Genomic DNA, 7,880 nt, shown 5'->3' on the forward strand with positions numbered 1-7,880 from the left:
AACAAGTACTTTATATTTGTGGAACAACTTATATATAATATGCTATATGATTATATCTTAACATATGTTATATGTTACTATGTCATAACATATCATGACATTGTAATGTAACATTATAATATTATATGTTATATTATATTATTATATTATATATATTATTATAATACATACATTATAATATATCATTATAATATATATACATTATAATATATCATAACATATGTTATATGATCATATGATGTGTAGTTGCAATACATTAGCGAATACTACCTAAACACTTATATGTTTAACATTTCCCGCATTTAAAACTCGTCATTTGTTGATAATGAAATAAAGGTAACTTTGCACGTACATAACCCGAGAAGTATTAATTAAAAGCGAGAATAATGGAATTGAATTTTTTATAAAGCGACATCCGCGGACTACAATTTCATCATTATCGAGCCGAGAATTGAAATATTATGATTTTCATTATATCGGAAACGGTAGCTGCAATCGAAGCGGATAAAACGAGAAATATATTTCTTCGCGCGTTGCTCGAATCGTTTATCGAACGGTAGGGGGAACGGGTGTTGCATTAATAATAATCACGTTTCATCGAGAAATAATAATATTTACTGGCGGAGAAGCACAGTAGGGGGATGCAGCAGATCTCGAATGCCGCTAACGAGACGTCAGAGCAAACAAATAAATTGAATCCGAAGAGAAAGCGTGGCCGCGATGCGCTTCGATAAACTTTTCGCTCCGGCTCTGCTTCTTCTTCGCTCTGTTTTATTTAATTGCTTATTTGTTTATTTCAAAAGAGCCTTAACTGCTCAATATTTCAACGGATATGACATGTTGCAACGTTAACTGTCTCGGCTCGCATTAAATCTTAAGTCTGTATGTCCACGAAACGTTTATTAAACTTATTCTGAAATTATGGGTGAAAAATCTCTTATCTTTTAAACTATGAACTTTACAGAGGTACTATGTATCTATGGCTTGACAGTCTCATCCCTTAGGCCTGGTGGTGTAAGTTCGCTTTTTTAATGCAGACAGTAGACACTGCTACTCATCGGATTAAGTTTTGTTAAGGATAACCCAACGTCTATTATATTATTATAAAAGTACTGCTCTCATATACAAAATTAAAAATTCTTGACTTTGTTAGGACATCGATTGTTCCGATCATGGGCCCAGAAAATTAAAAGTATTTATCAGACCGACTTCAAGAGTTCCTTTTATGTCAATAAACACTGTAGCTAAACTCAGATCATTTTACAAAGTGCAACTACCTTCTCCACATTCCAAAATCGGATAGCACCGAGGTTCACAGTATTTTACACCGACAAGCAGGAACGCGGCAGATACGTATCTAAACCAACAGCGAGCAGCTATAAAAGAGCATAAATACCTTCCAAGCGATTAACACGTACAATTTGCTGCACGTTCCTAGACACCTGCAGTTCGAAGATTTTACCATCCTTGATAAACATCGATCATACACCTGCAGCGATACCTTTCATGAAGATGCTCGAGAGAAAGCTTCGTGTCACTCGCAATTAAGTATTACACAATGTCCAGCGTGGGTAGCGAAAATCTCGATCGGAGATCGTCCACGTAACGAGTCGATATACGGATGCAGTATATCTAACGTTTTATGGTCAACAGATGCGGCTGATAAACATCTGCAACGACACGGTGCGAAATTTTAATAAAAACATCGACGCAACGCTGCAGGGAAAATATATTACCCTGTCGTGTTCTTTCGACTATTAACTTTATTTTCAATTATGGCTTCATTATAGAGGGGTTTACGTAACGCAGATGCAATCGTGTTAGTTTAAAATTTTCGTTTGGGAATGTAGAGCTTTTAGAGTTTCTGTATATACATTTCTTTCATTATACTTGAATTTTATTTAATTAAAATTATGTTCTAGAATTGTGATTATAGGAATGTTCTATACGTTGCTTTCTATGTATTCTAGCCTTTGGAACAATTAGGTTTATCGTGAATCTTCAAACCTTTCACTACTTATATCTCTGTGATGGTCTTCTTAATTTTCAAACTCTGGTACGTTTATGTGAGATTGCTTTCTATGTATTCTAGCCTTTGGAACAATTAGGTTTATCATGAATTTTCAAACCTTTCACTACTTATATTTCTATAATGATCTCCTTAATTTTAAAACTCTGTTACGTCTATGTAGGATGCTTAAAAATATTACTTCATTCAATACACTCCACGTGGCATATTCTACTACATACTCTACTAACATCTTGTAACACTTCATACAGTATTCTTCGCCTTCAGTATAAATGCAGTCTAGTATATTTCCAGGACTGTTTGTCTAGTCTCAACTACTATGCGACTCGATGAAATGAACTCGAAGATCGGATACATCCTCTCCGACGGTGTTTTTAAAGAGCGTGTACGTAACCGCGAAACGGTTAATCACCGGAGAGGAGTAGAAGGCGATTGCACGAGTGGCAGCCATTTCTTGTATTTGTCAAATAACTGCGGGGCCAAATCAAACACGCGGTGTCTCGACGACGCGGTTGTTATTCCGGCGGTGACAAGGCACTTCATCTTGTGCCAAGATGGAGCAGAGACGTTGCTTGAGCCGGGAAACCTGACTATCCAGGGACTGCTCGGTCCGTTGCGCGATTAATGGCGAATGTAAATGTACCTGCGGACTGTAACCGATGTGATCCGACCGTGGCGTCTAGTCATCGGGGCTGCGGCATTTATTGGATGCAAATCAGTCGACGCGAGTACAGCGTCCTCGACGTTGCTGGTGAGAAACAACGCGGTTAACACGGAATCGAATGTTCCTTGTCGATTGGTTCGTGAACTTGCTGCAAACGGATGCTGCCTGAATCATGGATGTTTGCTACGAAAATTGGAAACCATTAGCAAAATGATCGAGTACACCGATTGATAGAAGATTATTCTTTCAAACATCGAAACGAGGTAAAATTGTTAATTGATAGAGTAGCAAATGAAATATTGATAGAGCAGCAAATGGAACACAGATGATAGGAAAAACAAGTGAAAGCTCGGAATGACAGAATGTAAAAATTGCTGAATTGCAGAGAAGTCAACAAATCAACTCACGCTTGCAACCTCGTAGTAAGTTTATATAAAAGGGAAAGTGACTCTCAGAATGGAAGAAACTCATTCTCTTAAATTATTAGATTTTATTACCAATCTGTCTAACATCAAGAATGGAATCCTTGATTCCTTAAAAACATAGAAAGTTTTGAAAGTAGATATCAATCATGATATTATATTACTGCTGTGTTCTACCCATGAAGTAAAGAATTTTCTATATAAAGAACATAAAAGTCCAATACTTTGTTAACCCAACGTTTTTCTACAGCCCCCATAACGAGAGTCTACGGCGCGTTCAGTGTCTGACCAGCTACAGAATTCTTCTACTTTAATCTTGTTCAGGTTCGAAGCAAGTTCGCTACATCGATACTTCTTCCTTTTCCCGCCTGAACTTCCTGCGAATCTTATTAACCGAACATAATGCTGTGACCAAGTTTACGCGATGAAGTTTCGTCCGCTAGCTCCGATGCAATCCGCGTGCTTTTGTTGCGGAAACCGAGACACGGAAAGAAGAAAGTTTGCGGGTGCAGAAGTTAGCGGAAAAGGGTCGATTCGAGGAATTCGATGGAACTGATTATCGCACTCGAAGACAAAGGGTTTTTGGCAGTTCCGTCACGAATCAAATTGATTTTGTTCGAACCCTCGAGAGATGGAGTTCCACTTGTTTCTTATTGTTCGCTTCGATCCATCGAAATATTTAACTCTGCAATACAAATTTTATTACTCTAATATTATTATAATCAGATTGTCACAAAAACGATGGAAATTTCAGATAACAACTTTAATCAAATTTGCGTCAGCAGTAAAAATGTCACTCTCTCTAAATTACTGAAATAATTTGTCAAAGTTGATTGACTTCTATCAAAATAAATACACTTATTCGATCTAAAAGTATATCCATAATTTCTCTAATGTTAATGCATCTACAGCGTCATAATGCATCTACTTTAAGTGAAAATCGATATTCGAAAAATCCCATCAGTTCCATTAAATTATGGTAAAATGGACCTTCGTCTTCCGCCTGCAAAAAGAATATTTCAAACGACCAATTTGTTAACTCGCGTCGAACACGTCGTTCCCGAGTATTATTCGGGAGTGCAAACGAGGTGCTCCGTCGCCGGAAATAATTAGCGAAGTTTACGTAAAAAATCGAAAAAGAAAATCGCGCTGCAAGGGTGAGCTCGAGAAAGGAATTTTAATTGGTCCCTGGGCAGGTCACACTCGCGGATCAATTCCCACCCCCCTTTGGTACACGTGTTTGTCACTTCTACGACTGTGCACAGTGTTTTATTTAAAAATATTTCTACGAAGCTGGAATTTCGATTCGCGAGTCGCGCGAACATGTCGCGTGTGCAAACACGTGCGAACGCGTGCAAACACGTGGACAGACGGAGGGTGCCATCGCGAATATTACCATTTCCGTTCGACTGACCAGTGTTTACCCCTTTGATTCGCTCCCTTTGATAGCTTTAGACGGAAATGCTTTTAGATACGCTGTTCGCTTTTCGACCAAATTCAAACGATTCCTCGTCGACAAAATTGTTAGGTACGATCGTTAAATTTATCGGAATTTATTTTCGTGCGAGTTAATCTTTTAATACGCTTGCGAAACACGTTAATTAATCATAAAAAATTTTGTTACTGTCATCGCATGTTTTGTTAAAATATTATATAACGAAATGTAGAGAAAGGAAAATGTGTCGCTAAATTTTTATTCTCTATTTCATGTATACGTCCGATTTCATAATTTCGAATTATCCGTTTCCACATTAGTTTCAATGTAAAATTTAATTCGGTGACCTCATTTCGAGGGAACTTTTAAACAGAATTTAATTCGAACCAAAGGTGTTTTATACAGCGTAATATATGCACAGATGTGAAAGTTTGTGTACGAAATTAAGTTATGTATTCAGATTTATGAAACGAGCGAGCGGCTGCTTCGAGATTCAAGTTGCGTCAAAGTTTTTGAAACTTTACCGTTCGATGGAAACGTCGGAATTACAAAGTAATCAGGGAACGTTTCTTCTAACGTAATTATATGGAATTATAAATTTTACGGCGATGTACAATTACGTTGATTAACATTCGAGAAAGGTGCAGGAATATTAATGCGCGAAAAAAGGAAGGAAAATAATGTTCGAATGATCGTCAGGCAAATGTAACATTCTAATATTCCATGGCGAAGAGCAAATTAGATATTCATACCGTCCCAAAATGAAATTCACCCGTTTCCAGCGCCGCGAACCGACAGAATTTTATTCTCCACGGGGCAAGAAGATTTCCGTAATGCCATTTGCGGAGAATAAAAGTGCTGCGTCGTGTAATACGTTCAGCAAGTTCTCTATTCTTTCTCTTTACTTACCTTTCGCCGGCTGGTGTCGCGTATATTCCTTCCTGTAACGAGGACACGTTCATTGGTATTCCAGGACATAGAACACCCCCTACGTGCTCGACGCCATGCCGCCCTGGTAAATGCAATTATGCCGATGGTCTCAATTACCGATCTGCGTCAGCAATTGTTGCGGATGAAAGCGAGCAAGTGATGCGATCGGATGCTCCGCTATTTTTCCGCTTTCCGCTCCGCTGCGATGGGGGTGATTCAACCCTCCGGTTAAAAAATTCCGCAAACTGAACGACGTTGTAACTGTTTCAACCTTCGACAACTTTTTATTCCTGCAAATTGTGCATTTTCTTGTACACTGATTGAATGATTAAATAATCAAGTTCGTTCCAAAAATTTAATTGTGGTTATAGATGATTAATTCATAGACCACATACGTTTGTGAACTTGATATGTTTGCCTAAAATAATCAAGTTCGTTCAAAAAATTTAATTGTGGTTATAGATGGTTAATTCATAGACCATATATGTTTGTGAACTTGATATGTTAGTCTAAAATAAACAAGTTCGTTCAAAAAATTTAATTGTGGTTACAGATGATTAATTCATAAACTATGTGAACTTGAGACTATGTTAACTATCTGAACTTCATAGACTATGTTAGTCTAAAATAATCAACAGTGAATTGCAAGAATATAAGTTAGTAGAATGAAATTATTTCAAAAAGGGTGGTAAATATTTCGTGAAAGATATCAGAATATACGTACTGTTATATCAACACCAAAACAATTGGCAGATTATGTACGGTGTCGGTATCAAACACGAATCAGGTAAATTTAGAATTCAGGAACGTTCATGCATAATATATAGTACGTGTATTAATCCGTACGTAGCTGTCAAACACAAATCTATTCTCATAATCGATAATTGGACTCCCAATTATCGTTTTCAAACACGAAGTCCAATGTTAATAATAAACACGGATCAAATCCTTCACCGTATGATCGCTTTCACGCTACCCTATCGCCGAAAACATTTGATCCCCCGAAATAGGGGATAGGCTGTGTCCAGCGATAAACCACCCTTATTTCCACCCTTCCACCTGAGCGTAATTTAACGCGCTGTATCGCAAAGGGCCAACACACGCTCGATAATTGACAGAACGTTCGCTTACCTAACGTTCAATCAAATGCGCCACTTTGTTCGGATTTCTATCATTCGATGAAACCGAACTGCAAACTCGCTGCGACCAGCGATTTCATGAATACCGACAGATTGATCGAGTTTCATGGACGGAGGTAAAAAGGAACAGAGATGAATAGATAGGGCGGTGAAAAGATAGGAAACTCTGGAAGCAAGGTGCACGAACCAATTCGATGGGAGAAAGTGTAAGAAAGATGGTAGCCGGCTCGAACAGGAAGGAAATGAAGAAGAAACGATGGCAATGGGAACTGAAACGAGCCGTAGGCTCGATAAGCGAGAAGTTTCCCGCATTGTGTTCTTTTGGCCCAGATACTCGGCTTCGAATCGAAGTATCAAGTTCCCGCTGCTGGATAACAGGGCAAATATTACTTTCCACCAGCTTCCATTTCCAACTTTCAACGGGAATACCCGACGTTGGCAGACGGATAAACGCCGAGCAGGATTTAATTCGTTGTTCTTCGGTTTGATTACTCGTGAAACAATTTAATAACGTTCTTTTATTATCCTTTTAACGGAGACGGAAATTTTAACTACCCTATCTTATTCTCGATTGAAAATCACTCGTTATTAAATTTCGAAGATTTGACAACTTAACAATTTAACCTCAAACATTTGCGAACTGATACATATTTTCGAAAGCAGTTTTCATCCTTTCGTATCGCTCGAGAATTTTCGCTGGAATATGCGCAATCGATACAACGGCCGCTTATTAAAAGCCGATTTTTATGAGCGCCATGTGCGGAGAACGGTGAATAAAACCATGAGCAAAGGAACGAAATGCGGCTGAATTACGTTCACGAGTAACTGGGTTATGGTCCTTTGGTAAAAATTCCAATTTCCACGGATGACTAACAATCGAGGACCCTCGTGTTAATCAGATGCCGTTCGCCGTCAAACGATATCGAATAAATACACGGATTCCGAACGAACAAGACTTTTTGCTACGGACACGAAAAAGCGCAGCGCTTCGTTTTACACAAAAGGTGCCTTTAAAAATTCAGTGTCTCTCGAGACTCTTGCGAAAAGCTAATAGTTTAACCACCGCTTGCAAAAAACCATCAACCCGTGTCGCAGTGCACAAACTTCAAACATAGTAGCCAGTCTGCCAGTCGCAAAGTTCTTGCTAATTTTTAAACCTTAATCACGCTACTTCGACAGTGTGGTAATTAAAGTAAGGGCATCTTTAACGTTGCTCAAAGCATCAACTCTTTAACACACTTCTCACCAAGTTTCATTCACT

The 7,880-nt window shown here is 38.4% G+C and overlaps 1 long non-coding RNA gene across 2 annotated transcripts; it reads right to left on the reverse strand.

Moving 5' to 3' along the window:
* Window positions 1-304: 304 nt before the first annotated feature.
* LOC143264316 (uncharacterized) lies at window positions 305-7,065 on the reverse strand. 2 transcript variants are annotated; one of them, XR_013037971.1, is made up of 3 exons: window positions 5,460-7,065; window positions 2,673-2,777; window positions 305-1,670 (listed from the first exon to the last, which is right to left on the reverse strand). It is a non-coding gene; the product is annotated as an uncharacterized LOC143264316 (long non-coding RNA). The 2 variants fall into 2 exon arrangements; XR_013037972.1 differs by having other exon boundaries at window positions 305-2,876.
* Between the last annotated feature and the right edge of the window lie 815 nt (window positions 7,066-7,880).

The sequence above is a fragment of the Megachile rotundata genome, chromosome 4 (assembly GCF_050947335.1).
Source record: "Megachile rotundata isolate GNS110a chromosome 4, iyMegRotu1, whole genome shotgun sequence".
Classification (NCBI taxonomy): Eukaryota; Metazoa; Arthropoda; class Insecta; order Hymenoptera; family Megachilidae; genus Megachile; species Megachile rotundata.